Source organism: Coenobita brevimanus, chromosome 58, assembly GCF_032717465.1.
Source record: "Coenobita brevimanus isolate Jiangsu-jjx chromosome 58, ASM3271746v2, whole genome shotgun sequence".
Taxonomy (NCBI): domain Eukaryota; kingdom Metazoa; phylum Arthropoda; class Malacostraca; order Decapoda; family Coenobitidae; genus Coenobita; species Coenobita brevimanus.
This window is the reverse complement of record NC_137011.1, coordinates 22,074,734-22,093,888: the sequence shown is the minus strand read 5'-3', so window position 1 is coordinate 22,093,888 and position 19,155 is coordinate 22,074,734.

Genomic DNA, 19,155 nt, shown 5'->3' with positions numbered 1-19,155 from the left:
GTGTTGCGATGGTTTGGGCATATGGAAAGAATGGATAATGAGTGACTGGTGAAAAAGATAACTAGATCTGATGTGAGAGGTGTAAGGCTGAGAGGAAGACCACGAATAGGATGGATGGATAGTGTGAAGAGAGCGTTGGATGTGAGAGGGATGGCTGTTAACCCTTACACCGCAGGCATGTTTCCCAATGTTTTGCGTGTCCCACGGGGTTATTCAGGCTCTGACAGACTCTCAAAAAATATTTGCCAAAAATCAGTTATTAGTCCTAGAATATTATAATTAAATATGCATGTGGCACATACCTTCAGCTTTCTCCTGGGATGTTTGTTGAGCCTTCGTCGATTACCGTAGGACTTGTGGAGACCTCTGAAGTTGGGTAAGGAAGTCTCCACTTTACATTTCCCGACAACCCGTAATATGATTACCACAGCCAGATATTAACACTATAAACACTACTCTATGATTATCAAGTAGTTTGGGATCCATACTCCAAAAAAAAACACTCTGAAAGCAATGAAAATTTCAAGCGCGTATGACCTTCCCACTTGCGCTAGTTCGCTGTTGGTATTCCGTCATTATTATTCATAAAACCCCTCACACTTTATATTTCTATTACTATATAACACTTATATATATCTGGAGTCTTTATCCATAAGTTTCCTTCAGTAGTATTAGTTTATTGTCACTGAAGTCATTCAGTTTTTCATTCAGTAAAATACGTAGAGAGCCACGGATTCACTTTCACTGTTATAACATCAAGTATTTGTACTCATATTCTTATATTACTAATTACTTACATTTCTATTTACATTTTCTATTGTATTTTCAATATTTACACTTCTATTTTGCTTACACTATGTTATTCACCGTCACTTTCAGTAACATAAAACTATATTACACTGTTCAATCATATGTACTGTACATCCATTGCTTTCACTTGCTATTTACACAGTATTTACACATTATTTACACATTATTTTCACATTACTTTCCTTTCCCACTTGCACTTTTAGAACTGCTTCTGGCTGTGGTAATCAAAGAAGCAGGTAACACAGAGGGGAACCTGGCACTCAGCGCACTGCCAAGAGGTGCGTTTGTGCTCAGGTGTGCGTCGGGTGGTATGTGTACACACCTGGCACCTGCGGATCGCAGCCTTCCTCTTGCCTGTGGCAGGCATTTGCACCAGTCTGTGCCGATCCATGTACGCCCTCTGCTCAAGTCTGTTGGGAAGTGTTACTGGATGGCGCCTTGGAGTTGCTGCTGTCACCCTACCATACCTTTCAAGCAGCTGCTGAACACAAGTCCTGGCGAACAACCTCAGGGAGAACGACTTGGGTGGCTTGACCTTCATCTTGTACAGGATGAAGGCATTCAGCATCGTCATGTCTATGAGATGCAGAAAAACTTTCCTTTACCACCTAGTATTCTTCCTGAGGCAGTCGATCTCTCCAATCATCATGTCGGACTCTTCCACCAGCCGCATGTTGATATTGTAGTCTAACACAGCATCAGGTTTCCTCACAGGTTCGCCTGTCCTACGGTCGACCTTCCCACTGTCTGTCATTTCCCCCTTATGTACGGTGGTGAGCATGTGCACGACCCTCTTGTCATGTCACCTTATTGCCAGCATCTTCTCAGACTTGCGTAGGTGCCCGTCTCGTCGCTGCGAGGTTCCTGCCTCTGAGAATTTAGGGATGTGGGCACGATTACTCTTCACGGTGCCACAGGAGCCGATGCCGTGCTCTGAAAGGTATTCGGCAAGTTTCGGTGCTGTATAATAGTTGTCTGTACACAGCATATGATTCCCACCAAAATACCTTTCAAGGAGCACTTTCACTACACAACCTGAGAAGCCAAGGGGGTGTGTTTTATCAAGATCGACAGTGCTGGCTGAATAAATGATGAAGTCAAGGATGTACCCCGTCTTACAGTCGCACAGTACAAAGAACTTGATTCCAAAGCGATGTCGTTTTCTTGGAATGTACTGCACAAACCTAAGACGTCCTCTGAACAAAACCAAGGATTCTTCAATGACAACCTTCTGAAAGGGGTGGAAGAATGTCATAAACTTATCCTTCATTCTGCTCAGAATCTCCCGGATCTTCCAGAGTGGGTCGGTTTGGGAAGGTACATCGTTGTCGGCAAAGTGCAGGTTTCCCATGATGTTCTGGAAGTGATCTCTGGCCATCTACTTATTGAAGGTGGGTGAGGGTAGTAAGGGGTCCATGGACCAGTATTCTTCCAACTCATGCTTCTTTGAGTGTGGCATGAGAAGCATGAGGGCGAAGAACACATACAGTTCCTGCACTCCCAGCATGGACCACTGTTGCATCTTGGCTGCACCTGTACCACTTGCAGCACGTTGTGATTCATACCTGTTGGTCTCATTACATATGTGCTGCATGACTTCGTCATCGAGGAAGGCCAAAAGGAAGTACACACACTCAGCATCCTCGTCAAGAGTGAAGGCAGGCTGTACTACTGAGGAACTCTCGTCAAAATCGAGATGTTCTGGGACAAAATCGGACCCTTCCGTCCACGCGAAAGCGTCCAGGATTCCCTGTCGTGGCGGTGTAGGGTGGGTGAGGGTGGAGGGTGGCTGTGAGGCAGATTTATCACGTTCAAGGTCACTCGCACTGACCCTAGGTTGCCATACAGCACTAGCAGCCCTTACTCTACTAGCAACTCTACTTTTATGGGTCAGGGATTTACCTCTTCCTCTATGGCCTGCCTTCACTGTTGATGCTGGTGGTGACTCCGATGACGAAGACTCCAGAGATAATTCAGCAGAAGAAGAGGAAGAAATGAGTGAAGTGGGGCTTGGGGAACGAGGAGGTGAATCAACTTGGGACTCATGGCGGGCTGGGTCACGCTGGGCCATTGTTCCGGGGCTAACCCGCCGCCTTTTTACTCTCTTCCCAAATTCCTTCCCTTGCTGCACAATCGGCTCCTTTCCCTTGGAGCTAGGGATAACTTGGGACACTGGAGCACTTGTACTAGTAGTTTCTGGCACGATTTCCTCACCCGGCTCATCACACGAATCCCCGAAGGGTCAAAATCACCATCCATCATTCATCACCATTGATAATTCCACTAGTTCACATTCCACTGCAGAGTCACTTAGTCCTTTCCTGCTTCCCTGACGAGTTTTTCTGGGTGTAGAGGTCACGGGGCCCTTTGCAATGGGCGCAGAAGCGGCAGAAATGGCGGGGCGCGAGTGCGACATGCTTTGACCACAGCGGAGGACAAGGAACTAAATGCCGTGGCTTATCTGAGAAGGCAAGGGTTGACAGTGACAGTGGGGCTGACAGCTGCTAACTTACATGCTAATAAATTATTGGTAGAAAATCTCGGCAATACATAAAGAAATAGGTAGTTCCAGGTGAATGGAAATGTCACTTAGGCTTCTCCCTTCCTTTCTGATATATATTTTTATTACAGAAATAGATTACAAGGCATAATTCAAAGGGGAAATTACCTTGGTAATGTAGCGAATGAATGCATGTGAGGTGTTGTCAGGTGATAATTAGCCAATTCCTGGTGTATACCACTATCACTTACCTTATTTTTTATATATATATATATATATATATATATATATATATATATATATTATTTTGTATAAGTATAGGGCATAGGGCTTATTTCAATGGATGAAATCTGTGGAAAAATCCGGGGGAGATTTGCTTAGCGCAGCGCAGCCGGGGAGGTGAGAGGACAGGGTAATGGAGGGGGGGTAGGGAGGGGAGTCAGGAACGGGGGAAAATTGCTAAAATGTCAACAATGGATGGGAGTACAGATGAGATTTGGAGTGCTGACTAGTGTTGGATATTGGCAGTACTGATAGATGATACCAGCCACCACTTGAAACCCTGGGATAATTCAAAATAACACAGAATCAGAAAAGTGACGCCCCATGGTATGATCCATTGTGCCCGAGCGTCACGAAAGTGACGCCTCGTGGTTAAGGGGTTAAGCAAGGAACAGTGGCTGTGCGTGACAGAAATAAATGGAGAGAAATTGTGAATGAATAAATGATGACACATCCCTGAGGGGATATTCTCCTGCATTTGGTCTGATTAGCTGATCAGGTCATGTGCGGGTAAGGGGATGGGTCTATTATGATGTGGCAGGGGTAAACCAGCTCTGCTGTCAGGCCCTGCTGCAGATGTCACTAATTGCACTGAGCAGTGGACCCTTGTGTGGTGTGGTGCAGTGAGGATCTGTCCCTTCTCCCCTTGGGGCTAAGATGCGAATGAATGTGTTTGAGTGATGAGTAAATTGGGAGTGTGTCGTCCTGTCTCGGCTACCTCCCTTTCCTTGGGGGAAGCAGCCTAGGTATATAGAGAGATAGGTACTGGGTCTTCAGGCGTTACGATGTAGGGACGAGAGTGGTTTGTGGCGTTGCGGCAGTGTGTGTGTGTGTGTGTGTGTGTGTGTGTGTGTGTGTGTGTGTGTGTGTGTGTGTGTGTGTTGGTGTTGTGACAGGTGATGCGTGATGTGTTGTTGTGGTGTGTTGTGGGGGTAAGGTAGAGGCACCTTGGTTTACTAAGGCAGATTGGTATTAACAAAGTTTATTTAGAACTGTTTTTAATTATATGATAGTGATAGAGAATTTTGAGAGGGTTGAGTAAGTAGTTCTAGTTTGTAATTTTATGGAGTTTACGTTGGTCCTACTGTATTGAAATTATATTAAAATTACCCTTATTACTATTGTATATAATAATAATAGTGTACCGTACTTAAAACTGGGGTACAATGATTAAATTTGTTATTTAATTAAAGTTATATTTATTACCTAAATTTGTTATTTAATTAAAGTTACATTTATTACTTATATATTAAATATATCGTTCTAATTGCTACAATGCTATATCTACCGTGACTGGCTATATATGTATGATGAGATTTTATGTATAATAGGTTTTATAATGATTTAACCCTTTAACCGCGGGTGTCATTCCAGAATGACGTTGCAAAAACTGGACCAAACCGCGGGTGTCATTCTCGAATGTTTGTGAATATTTTGAATACCCCGCGTTTTTTCCGTGCGCCAATTGTTTCAAGGGAGAGTAGCTATTAAGTTCTTTCACTCCAGCCGACCCCCACCTCCCTCTTCCCCCCCTTGGGGCCCCACCTCCCACCCCCTGGGCCCCCCACCCCACCCCTGACCAAGCGCGCATCAGTATCTGTCCAGCTGTGTGAGTGACAACACATGTTGATGTGGCAGTGAAGTGCAGGCAATTACAGTGCCTTTTACCTGTCTCAGTGAACACAGAGTGGGTGTTTATCGTATGTGCAGTGTTCATATATGTTTATAGTATTATTATCAGAATGTGATTGGCATTTGGTAATGGTGTGTGAGCGAAAAATAGTGATTACAACACCGCTGATGTGGCAGTGAAGTGCAGGCAATTACAGTGCCTTTTACCTGCCTCAGTGAACACAGAGTGGGTGTTTATCGTATGTGCAGTGTTCATATATGTTTATAGTATTATTATCAGAATGAGGTTGGCATTTGGTAATGGTGTGTGAGCGAAAAATAGTGATTACAACACCGCTGATGTGGCAGTGAAGTGCAGGTAATTACAGTGCCTTTTACCTGCCTCAGTGAACACAGAGTGGGTGTTTATCGTATGTGCAGTGTTCATATATGTTTATAGTATTATTATCAGAATGAGGTTGGCATTTGGTAATGGTGTATGAGCGAAGGTAATGATGTGTGAGCGAAAAATAGTGATTTTACACCCCTCACTTCTAACGGCACTGCCCGTCCTGTGAAAGTCAACGAAGTCATGAAACCTACATCAATGGAAAGCTGAAGGTTAGTACTTTCTAATGGTACCTTATTTTTTTCTCTAGCTTTATTCTGTGCAGAGTTATTAAGGTTAAAAGGTTTGTTTACATTTGGCTGAAACCCCCGCGGGAGAGGACAGTCAGACCAAAACAATACCCGCGGTTAAAGGGTTAAGAGCAGTCAGTGAGTGTGTGTCTGTATGTATGATATGTTTACATTACAGTGTCATCCAAGGTCTGTGTAAGATTCCCTACCTAAATGTTTTTGTATGCCACACTTCTATACCACCTGGCCATGCTGGTGGTTTGTATGTAGGAGACTGTTGTATAGTTAGTGGTAGTTGTTGTCATAGTTGCTCTTTGATACAGTGTTTATAAATTGTCTGTGAAATACCGGCCGTGGCAACCCAGGTCGCCACCACACCTTCAGGAGGAGTCTATGGAGGGGTAGACAGAGTGCGTGGCAAGTCCAGTCCATGTGAACATAAGTACACCCAGGCTGCATGTCCCTATTCCCCGGAACGCGCCCGACCAAACCACCTCAGTCTGAGTGCACTACCTTTTGGGTGAGCTAGCCCTAACCAGAATCGGGGTGGAGCTGACCCCACAGCTCCAGGCAGCACTCCAGTGACAGCCAATAGCCGTGCAAACACAGAGACAGCAAATAGCTGCTCTGCAAACAAGGAGATGGCCAACAGCTGCACGGACAAAGGGGCCACGGCTTATAGCCGGGCACCAGTGACAACCAAAAGCTGCACACAAAAAAGGCCACGGCCTATAGCCAGGCTGCCAATGAGGAGACAGCCGATAGCCGCTCCACCAAGTGCTGCCTACACCCCCCCTGCAGAACCAGTGATGGCCAATAGCCATGCAGTTGCCTCGGAGGGCATGACACCGGCCACTGCCAATAGCCGCACCACTAGGCAGGAGATGGCCCATAGCCACTCCTCGTCTGCAGATCACCTTCCATACGGGACTTCAGTGACGGCCCACAGCCGAGCCGATAGGCAGGCAACAGCCAATAGCTGCGCTTCGTCTGCGTTCCCGTCAGGGAGTTGGGCCCCGGTGACGGTCGATAGCTGAACCGACAGCAAAGGGACGATCCATAGCCGCCCTCCGTCTGTTGCCCAAGGAACCTAGCAATGGCCAATAGACGCCCCGGGGAGGAACACCAAAGCCTCTTGCCCCCTGTGACTCCTCGACGTGAGGGTGACCTGCGGTCAGCCCTGCCTGGCAGCAGGAATGCAGGCCTCCCCTCTGCTCTCCCAGACTGAGGCAAGCTCCAGGACGAGGACTTCTGCCCCGAGGACTGGTGGAAAGGCCCGGTGATATCCCCAGGGCTCTTCTCCATCAAGGCAGCCCCCGAGGAGAACCTCAACCTGACGGACTCCAGCCAGGAGCGACGCTGCAGTCCCACCCTGACAGCGCCTCCACGAGAAGGAGACCGCAGCCCACGGACCTCTGAGGGCACTCCCAGGACTCCGGGATGAGACCTAACCCTTCCCTGACAGAGGCAACACCCTTCCTCCACCAGGCGCCTGAGGGAGCACTTACGAGACCTATTTGGCCACAGTCCCAAGGGCCAGACACTAGTTCCCAGCCCCGACAGTGAGGGGCCTTTCACCATGCCCAGTCCAAGACCTCGATGAGAGACGACGTCCCTGAGAGTGGTCCCGTGTACGTGGGATGAAGGGACTCCTGACAGGACCCCTCCTACTCCAGGCAGACAACTGTGAGTCCCCAGGCCCCCCCTTCCCCCCCCACCCGATCAGTGAGACTCCCTAATAGTGACAGCGATGTATGGTTTTTACCAGCGAACAACAAGAGGCCAATGCAGTGATATTTGAGCACAGTGCAAATTAGACAAATAAGGAAAAATACCAGAGACCGTGTATAACTACTTTGTATGAGGCAAGAAGCAAACACTCAGTGTTCCTACCATATCTCAGCGTCAGTGCCTGGCCACCCTGTATAAATCTAAAGGACAGAAAACAGTGACATAACTTTCATTACTATTGTAAAAACCAAAGTCAAAGTTAGTGTCAGAACAAATTCCCCAGAACACATAAAACCTGTGCTCTGCCTCCTTGGCAAAAAAGGCCTCTTGTGCAGAAATTGTAAAAGTGATATATTGCCCAGACTCAAATCAAGACCCTTGCCTTTCTAGTATCCTACGTGATACAACAAACCTACCAACCAGCCCATGTATTAATATTGATCGGCATATTGTGTACGAGTCTTCCTGTTCCACGTTAGAGAATTTGTCAATGCACGTGTAAGGTTGTTGCCCTGTGTTTTTATGCCCTGTTCCTCTTTTATTTGTTCAAGCTCCATTAGCCGCGTTTCTTCTGTGTTCCCATCAGAGAGAGAGGCCCCAGTGACGGCTGATAGCCACACCGACAGCACAGGGATAGCCCAAAACCGCCCTCCATCTGTTGCCCAAGGGAACCTAGTGACAGCCGATAGCCATGCCAGGGAGGGACACCAGAGCCCCTCGCCCCCTGTGACCCTGCGACGTGAGGGTGACCTGCTGTCAGCCCTGCCTGTCAGCAAGAGCGCAGACCTCCCCTCTGCTCTCCCAGACTGAAGCAACCTCCAGGAGGGGGACTTCTGCCCTGAGGACTGCTGGAATGGCCCGGTGTTATCCCTGGGGCTCTTCTCCATCCAGGCGGACCCCAAGGAGGACCTCCACCTGACCGACTCCAGCTGGGAGCGACACCGCAGCCCCACCCTGACAGCGCCTCCACGAGAAGGAGACTGCAGCCCCTGGACCTCTGAGGGTGCCCTCAGGACTCTGGGGCAAGACCTCACCCTTCCCCTAGTGGAGGCGACGCTCTTCCTCTGCTAGGCGCCTGAGGGAGAACTTACGAGACCTGTTTGGCCCCAGTCCCAAGGGCCAGACTCCAGTTCCCAACCCCGACAGTGAAGGGCCTTTCACCACACCCAGTCCGAGCCCTTGATGAGAGACGACGCCCCTGAGAGTGGTCCCGTGGCCATGGGTCGAAGGGACTCCTGGCGGTACTCCTCCTACTCCAGGCAGACAACTGTAAGTTCCCAGGCCACCCCTTCCCCCCCCCCTTCACCCGATCAGTGAGACTCCTTAATAGTGACAGCGATAAATGGTTTTTACCAGCAAATAACAAGAGGCCAATGCAGTGATATTAGAGCACAGTGCAAATTAGACAAATAAAGAAAAATACCAGAGACCGTGTATAACTACTTTGTATGAGGCGAGAAGCGAACGCTCAGTGTTCCTACCATATCTCAGCGTCAGTGCCTGGCCACCCTGTATAAATCTAAAGGACAGAAAACGGTGACATAACTTTCATTACTATTGTAAAAACCAGAGTCAGAGTTAGTGTCAGAACATATTCCCCAGAACACATAAAACCTGTGCTATGCCTCCTTGGGAAAAAGGGCCTCTTGTGCAGAAACTGTAAATGTGGTATATTGCCTAGACCCAAATCAAGACCCCTGTCTGTCTAGTATCCTGCGTGATACTACATACCTACCAACCAGCCCATGTATTAATATTGATCAGCATATTGTGTATGAGTCTTCCTGTTCCACATTAGAGAATTTGTCAATACACATGTAAGGTTGTCGCCTTGTGTTTTTATGCCCCGTTCCTCTTTTATTTGTCTAAGCTCCGGTCTAGAAATGGAGCCTAGCTGCACTCTAGGCATTCTAGGGACAGGAAGCCGCCCCTTAAACACCTACCATAACAGTATGATTAGGTGGTGTGTATGTTAATGATCAGTGGGTGATATTCAGTGTACAGTAACAGTTGCTGTGTTAGGGAAATTGAGTTGGTGCTCAAAGGATAATGGAGTGAGGAAGAGGTGTGTGGCAGGCAACCCACGTCTCCTTGTTGTATGTGGTCATAGTTAATAACTGAAAAATAGGCTTCAAAGAGGTACTTACTTTGCAAGTGAGGATGGGGAAACTAATATTGTGGGTGTGTGGGGCAGTGCACATGTGTTGGTGGGTCCCAGGTGGCTGATGATATCATGTAATGGTGCTGACAGCAGTTAAGATAACCTCTCAGGTCAGCACCTCGCTCGCAACCGTCCCTACACACACACAAACACCCATCGCCCTTCCTCATCATCACACCGCAATTTTAACACTTTCACATTTTCCAAGCTTTATATAGATGATATTTAAGACTGTCTTTCACATATGAGTCGATGTCCACTTTATGCTGGAGTGGGTATCAATTTCTAAGAGCCCACAATGTTTTTTACTACGATTTCGATACGATAACATGGATCACCTGGCACAGGTCCTCTCACTCCAACATCCAGAACACTACTACCACTACTACTACTACTACTACTACAATTATTATTATTGTTGATATTATTATTATTATTATTATTATTATTACCTCCGTTCGTTTGTTTGTTTGTAAGTTGGTTGGTTTGTGAGCAAGATTACACAAAAATCACTGGACGGATTTCCAAAAAACTTGCTAGAAGAATGGGCCTTGGCCCAGGATAGACTCCATTAAATTTTGGTGCGAATCCGGATAAAGGTGCGGATCCAGGAGTTTGATATTGGAACAGACTTGACTGAATTTAAAGGAACATCATGCTGGGCCTTTGCGGAGGTATGCGCTCTACTGAGTGCCAGTCTAGTTATTATTATTATTATTATTATTATTATTATTATTATTATTGTTGTCATTATTATTATTATTATTATTATTATTATTATTATTATTATTATCATCATCATCATCATCATAATAATAATAATAATCATCATCAGCAGCAGCATTATTATTATTGCAGTAAGAATAAGAAGGGGACTAAAGAATTTATCTAGTCTGTAATTCTTCCTGTAAAGATAAATCTTAGTTAAAAAATGAATCGGCTGTTAACATGTTTCTCAGTCTCTGCCCACAACCATTATGATGCTGCGTTCAAGAAAAAATCATCCAAATATTGTAGATGTAATAGCGAATAAAGATTCAACGACACTTGGAAGTGCAAAGAAAACCTTAACAGCAAAAGGCCTTCCTAAAGATTATTTTAATGCTACAGGTCGTAAGGAGAGGGTAGGGCAAAACCCGGGTATTTTCAGAGGCTTACACACTTCGTAAACTTTACAGTTCTTTGTTACTTGAACGTATGCGGGATTTCTAGGAAGAAAACATAAAGATTATTAAAGATAAATCTTGTAAAAGCAAGAGCGTCTTAAAGAATTGGTACACCTTCATTAGTGTGGTTAAATTTAGCACATGGGGCACTGGTGATGGAGGGAACAATTTGAGGCGCTGCTATCCGGGAGGACGCGGTACCGATATCAGAATGGGACAGGGAACAGTCTGCGAATTTGAATTTCTTTAAAGCAGTCTGCCTGTGTGCCAAATGATATACATATACAGTATGTACTGCATATATGTATATACATTAGTGTTACATATACAAACCTATATACATAGACATCTATCTATCTGTTGCCAGACGCCTCAATCCCGTTTGGGGTGGCCACAAACAAATCGTCTCCAAGTCGCCCTGTCCCCCGCCATTTCACTGCCCTGCTCCCAGCTCACACACCCCTCTCTCATATACCTCTCCACCCCATCCCTCCATCTCATCCTCGGCCTCCCCCTTCCCCTTCCCCCCTCCACCTCACTCACATACACTCTCTTCGTCAGTCTTTCACCCTCCATCCTCTCCACATGGCCAAACCACCTCAGTGTGTTCCTCATAACGCTTCCTATCACATCCACATCCACACCACAACGCTCCTTTATATCCTCATTCGTCAGCCTGTCTCTCCATGTGACTCCACAGGCTCCTCTTAAATAACTCATTTCCACTGCTCTCACTCTTGACTTGTGTCCTTCCAACAACGTCCAAGCTTCACTTCCGTACGTTAGAGTTGGTATCACAATACTGTCATGTAGTAACTTTTTCACTTCCATGCTCACTTCCCTGTTTCTTATCACTGCTTTCAAAGAACCAACAACCTTCTTCCATGCTGTACCCCTTTCAAGCACTTCACCCTCCAAACCTCCATCCTTACTCATCACACTAACCAAGTACTTAAACGTACTCACATTTTCCAATTCTTCACCATCCAACCTCGCTGTACATTCACTGACTTCACCTCTCTCAAAGACCATCACTTTACTCTTCCCTACATTCACCTTTAGATTCCGTTTCTTACACACTCTCCCAAACTCATCCACCAAGCCTTGCAGCTCCCCTTCGTCTTCACTCAACAACACAGTATCATCTGCAAACAACAGTACAGGTAGTTTCCAAACACTATCCTCTCTCACCAGGGCCACTCCAGCATCCACTACCCTACCTTGTACCCCTTTTATTACCCCATCCATGTACAGATTGAACAACCATGGAGACATGACACATCACTGTTTCAACCCAACTTTCAAAGAGAAAAATTCACTCAGTTCACCATCCACACGCACTGCAGCCTTTGCACCATCGTACATACTCTTCACAGCATTCAACAACTTCCCATCTACTCCATATATTCTTAACACTTTCCACAATCCTTGTCTATCCACCCTGTCATATGCTTTCTCCAAATCCATGAAAGCCGCATACAACTTCTTTCCCTTCTCTAGAAACTTTTCCACTAAAGATCTAAGAATGAATATCTGATCTACACAACCTCTTCCCTTCCTAAAGCGTCCCTGTTCTTCTCCAACTAATTTCTCTGTTCTTTCTCTAACTCTGTCAATAAGTATCCTACCATACACTTTTCCTATTATACTAAGAGGACATATATATATGTATATATATATATATATATATATATATATATATATATATATATATATATATATATATATATATATCTTCTTAGTATAATAGGAAAATTGTATGGTAGGATACTTATATATATATATATATATATATATATATATATATATATATATATGTCTTCTTAGTATAATAGGAAAAGTGTATGGTAGGATACTTATGTATATATATATATATATATATATATATATATATATATATATATATATATATATATATATATATATATATATATATATACAATAATTTTCACCATTGTTTAAACAGAATTAAGAAAGAAAGACCATGAATTATGAATGAACTGCAGGAAAACTTTTTAAGTCACAAGAAATTTCCCCTCTTTTCTCTAGATTACATAGTCTGTTTAATACAAAAACAGTGCTACACATCTCTGTACGAGAGTGTGGTCGTGGTTTCTGCACAATAAATACCGAATTCCAGGGCTGGCTGACTCATTGGCCACCTGACTGCAAGACCGACTGCCTCACTCGCCGTTGCCTGTCCATCAACGCTGCGCTGGTATGTGTTGAGCATGTGGGCCCGTGCTGGTGTGGCTGACCTGTTAGTGTGGTGCTGATGTGGCTGACGGTGTTAGTGTGGTGTTAGTGTGGCTGACGGTGTTAGTGTGGTGCTGATGTGGCTGACGGTTTTAGTGTTGGGCTAGTATGGCTGACGGTGTTAGTGTGCTGCTGATGTGGCTGACGGTGTTAGTGTGGTACTGGTGCGGCTGACGATGTTAGTGTGGTGCTTGTGTTGTTGACAGTGTTAGTTTGGTGCTAGTGTGGCTGACGGTGTTAGTGGTGCTGATGTGGCTGACGATTTTACTGTGGTGCTGGTGTGGCTGACGGTGTTAGTGTGGTGCTAGTGTGGCTGACTGTTTTAGTGTGGTGCTGATGTGGCTGACGCTGTTAGTGTGGTGCTGGTGTGGTTGAAAGTGTTAGCGTGGTGCTAGTTTGGCAGACGATGTTAGTGTGGTCCTTGTGTGGCTGACGGTGTTACTGTGGCACTAGTGTGGCTGACGATGTTAGTGTGGTGCTGATGTGGCTGACGGTGTTACTGTGGAGTTGATGTGGCTGACGGTGTTACTGTGGTGCTGATGTGGCTGACGGTGTTACTGTGGTGCTGGTGTGGCTGACGATGTTAGTGTTGTGTTAGTGTGGATGAGTGTCAGTATCATGCTAGTACGGATTTAAGTGCCATATCAAGGTTAGTTTTCTTGAATGTTGTTTTATTTGCTTATGACACATCACTTCACCCACTGAACTAATTGAATTTATAATACAGGCATTATCTGTAGCCAAAATTTACGACAGAATCAAGTTTTAAAACCAAAGATACAAAAGTCACTTCAAGTAATCGTTTATGAATATTAACTAAACGGAAATATGTCATGATTTTTTTTTGCTCATGTAAAGATGTCAGCGTGATTTAACGAGTGAATATGTGAAGAAGAGCAGTATGTAAGATCAAAATGCAAAGGACTTGACACTGATGTTATGTTTTTTTCATACGCATGGCTATAAGAGAAATTTTAGAACTTTTGGTCTTCTTAATTAGCTGCAACTATGAATTTGAAGGCTTGACATGGGAGAAGGAAGTTAGGTTCATTTACTGGATATTCTGTCTGGAACTTTGTAGATTAGAATTTCTGGTCTTTGAATTCTACTTATCCTGCGCACAGTACGCCACATAAGGATGAGGTGTTGATGATATTGCAGTGAGGCCAAACACACAAGATGTTGCCCCATAACAAGGTTTTCTGTTAGGTATGGAACTGATTCTATTGATCATCGTGTCAATGTGTATGAAAAGAGGATAGAGAGGAGGAAGGCCCTCCCTCGCCCACCACACCATTCGGTAAAAACCAGGAAAGAGCAAAACAATCACACTGAGGGATGGAGAGAACATGGATATATTTATGGGGATGACATAAAAGAAAATACTATGTATTATGCAGTCTCTTCCTATCATCTACCTAGACGCAGCTCTCATTTAATACTCACTGTTTGTAGAGGTTACTGTATCAGTGGTTCGACTTTAGGTTTAGTGCTGAGATCGATATCACACATTAATGCTACTCAAATGACGGGACATATTGTATGGAACAGTATGGTAGCTATGGCTGCAGAATCATCGTGTTATGAACAACTCGTCCAGTCCATCGTCAAGACTATATATCACTCTTTCTTTATCACATCCTAAGGAGCATCCTCGCTTTGGCACATCTGTCCCAGCCCAATAACAACCCTCTTTCCCACGACGCATCATTTTACTTGATATCTTGTCTGATATTTATAGTTCGTTTTCTTATGCCTTATCATACCCTTCCAACTCGCCAGTTTGACAATCCCTGAATTAGGTGTTTTGCTTTAAATGACTATCCATCACAATATTATTATGCCCCGTTAAATGTACTCTCATAGGGGAATGCTATGAATTTTCTGCGATCTGTCATAATACGTAAGAGTCCTTAAAAACATACAAAGGGAAAAAATGTGACTGTGTCAGCACGACACCACAAAAAAAATTACAAGAGACGAATGTTAACGAAATATTCACGCAAAACTTTTTTATGATCCAGCATCCTCCCTCCCCTTTCCGATTTTCTCAGTCGGGTGTTCAGTAACTGTCAGTACCTTTATACTGTAGTTATTCACTCCGTGCCTGAAGGCCAACATCATGTCAAATTATTTAGCATAAACGGGAGACCTCTACAAAATTTAGATTTGTTGATGACAGAATCCTTTTCGGTGAAACTGGAGTGTTCTTTTTCGGTGAAACTGGAGTGTTCTGTAGGTAAGTAGTCTGGAAATTGTCCTTATGAAGAAATTCGTACCTGTTTATTAATATTCCGCTCAACTTTCTAAGAAAACAGGAGATGAAATGTTAGAATTCTTGACGTACTAGTATAGGGAGAGTAGGTAGAAGAGTCAATCGTAGTTGTTATAATAATATAAAGGAGTTAATGAAAATGAGACGGCTTTTGGTAAATAGTCTATCTGTCTATACCCAGAATCCTTAATCCCTTGAGGAGTGAACACACACACACAGTAACATAAAAGTTTGCTGTCTCAAACTGCATTGTAAATGTAAGTTAATGTCTGACATAACCTCACTTCCTGGCTTAATTTATAGTCAGACAGCAGGAGTCTAACCAAAACTCGAATCTTAGGGACTGCTCTACGAGATAATGACGATAATTCTAGAGAAATCTTTGCTGATTGGGGAAAAAATTGGTTGCCATTATAATATTTGTAGATAAGAAACTGAATTAATGGGCATGGCCTAGTAATGGCAATCGTTTGGTGAATATAAGTGAAACACTAAAGTAACCACATGAGAACCACTATGTAGAATAAATAGGAAGGATGGGAAGAGAAAACTCCGAGAATACAGCACACTGAGCAAATGTCATAAAGACTTTGTATCATAAAGCAGCGACTTTGTATTTGCTTGTAGAGGCGTATATTTTAGACTTGTGGTCGAGCGGCTTTTATATCTTGTAGTAGTTTCCCCCCCAGATGTCATGTAGTGACGGGAGAGGTAAAGAATAGTATGGGACTATTTTTATTTGTCTTGGAAATATTAAACAGGTATAATAGTATAAGTCCTGGGTAGCTACCTCCCTGTCTCGCTATCTCTCTCTCTCTCTCTGTTCTAAGGCTAATCTCCGTCTCGACCTCTCTCTAGGGTCGCTTGTCTCCTTCTAAACTCTCTTTCCTCACATCTCGTGTAGTAGGGTGTGTGTGTCACGTATCTTCCTCATGGCAACAGAACTTTCTCACGAGAGGACTGCTGACAGCTAACTGAATCATCTCCTTACTGGCCGCTGTCGTCAGCTTTCCTCCGTGTAAGCGTTTAGCGCTGCTCGCTTCTCGCAAACACAACACCTTCTCATCATTTGACTTCCTGCTTCTATCTGTCTCTCTATCTATCTATTTATCTATCTATCTAGTATGATTTGCAATTATAATATGGAGACCTACCACATTGCTCTGCCGCGCAAAAATGGCGTACCATCGACATTTAATAGTTATAATATATTAATACATACTACATACACATTATAATGAACTTATAAGCTAATTAAGTGAAATACATAATATTGTAAAGTAACATAATTGTATGAATATTGTATACATATATTATTCATAGTAAATAGTGATTATTCAGTAATATTACATTTTAAATAAGTTGAATACATATTGGAATAAATGCAATGATTGTTGTATAACACTTTGTAAGACGTGCATGTACAACAGACGTACGCATATAATTGTGCAATGGTAATACTGCTAGGTTATACATTACATATTTGAGTTATCACTTTAGTAATGTCTAATATTTCACCTAACTTGTATGATGATACTGGTAATATAGAATTGTGCTATAATTGTATGACTTATAATATTGTACTAACATTGTGGTACTACATAATTGTGTTGGCCTTATAATTGTAGTTACATTTTGTTAATGCAACTATTACATATGTGTCTTGGCCTTATAATTGTAGTTAAAGGTACATAAAAGTTACATCTTGTTAATGCAACTTTTTTGTCGTTACATAATTGTTACATATCGTTTGTAGGTACATAATTGTAGTTAAAGTTACATAAAAGTTACATCTTGTTAATGCAACTGTTACATAATTGGCAAAGTGTAACATAATGCAATCGTTTGTCGTTACATAATTGTTACATATCGTTGGTAGGTACATAATTGTAGTTAGTGTAACATAATGCAATCGTTTGTCGTTACATAATTGTTACATATCGTTTGTAGTTACAAAATTGTAGATAAAGTTACATAAAAGTTACATCTTGTTAATGCAACTGTTACATAATTATAATATGGAGTAACATAATCGTAATAACTGCAGTCCTAACATATGCTGCGGTCGATGATAGTGATGATGTGTCATGCCACTTGTTTGTGGAGACACAATTTGCTTTTTCGTTTGTAGTTTATGTGGTATTTGTTTTTCTTTGCTTGTGTACACTTTTTTCCATGTTGTTCATGGTTACATAATTACTGGCTAATTTCCTTGAGATACTTTTTTAAAGTTTAGTTTATATTGCACAGATATTACTGAAAATGATATTATATAGTCCCATATTTTGTTATTTTATATAAAAAAAAAATATATATACATATATACAGTATTAACTATACACACTGACTTGTTCACCTGTACCTATCGTGGGCAATATGTGTGTCAGCACTGTGTGGAAATCATTGTCTTCACGATTGTGTTGAAGATGTTCACTCTTGCTAACGGCATTTGTGTTGGCCATTTTTTTTTTTTTTTTTTCGTAAGTTAATTTATCTGTTTCCACTAGGTAGCTTTAATTAATAAATGTTTAATACAGTTCTTTTAATTGCTCACTGAGTAATTGTGATGGTATATTTTCTTTATCACTTTGTAGATATAATTAATGTATAGTTGTATGTATGAAACACGTATTTTACGTAGGTATAAATGGTAACACTCGTTGGTAGTAAATAAATATTATAATAAATGAATGAATATATACAGTGTAGAATATTTATTGTTGGTGATTATTTAGTGATTGAGTTATGCAGATAACTGAAGTAAGTATGTGTATTTAAACTGTAACTATACAGCACGTTTTATATGTTTGTGCAGAAGCTTATTGTCTATCACTGTGTATTGTATAAATGAAGTAACTATGTAACTTACTAATTTTTACCGTGGTGGGAAATGGTGTGAGTGGTGGTGCAGGTGGTGTGTTGACTGACGTGGCGTCTGTTCAGCAAGCACGCATGATGACCTCAACTTCCCACACTGGTAGCTGTGGTGAGTGAATGAGTAGCGATGAGTAACTTGAGTGAAGACGAGTGAGTAAGATGAGTTGTAAATCGTGTCTCACTCTTCGTTTGTTTGTTCCCTTTATTCTATGTGGAAGTTTTCTCTGTCCTTTTCTCTAGTGATTTATTCGTTGTGGGATGAAGACTGCCGCTACTTGTAGGTGCGTGTAGAAGATTATACAGACGACGTAGAGTTGTTAATTGTAGTTGATTGTAGATGGCTGTAGTTGATTGTAGATGGCTGTAGACTTTGTAGAACTGAAGTTAACCTTGTAGTCTCGGTTGCTTTTGTAGAAATTTGCTTTTAATTCGGAGACGATGTCCGCAGATTTGCTGGTTTGTCGTTAAGCTACTTGCAAGGCGTCGAGTGATCTCTTGACCTCTGCATCAGCGTAATGATCTGGGAGACGGAGGGGGCAGGAGCTGATATTGTTGGTTGTTGTCAATCTTGATATTTTGTAGGAATTTAATGTTGATTCGTAGACGAGGTTCGTATACGTTCGCTGCTACCAAATGTCATAAAGACTTTGTATCATAAAGCAGCGACTTTGTATTTGCTTGTAGAGGCGTATATTTTAGACTTGTGGTCGAGCGGCTTTTATATCTTGTAGTAGTTTCCCCACCAGATGTCATGTAGTGACGGGAGAGGTAAAGAATAGTATGGGACTATTTTTATTTGTCTTGGAAATATTAAACAGGTATAATAGTATAAGTCCTGGGTAGCTAC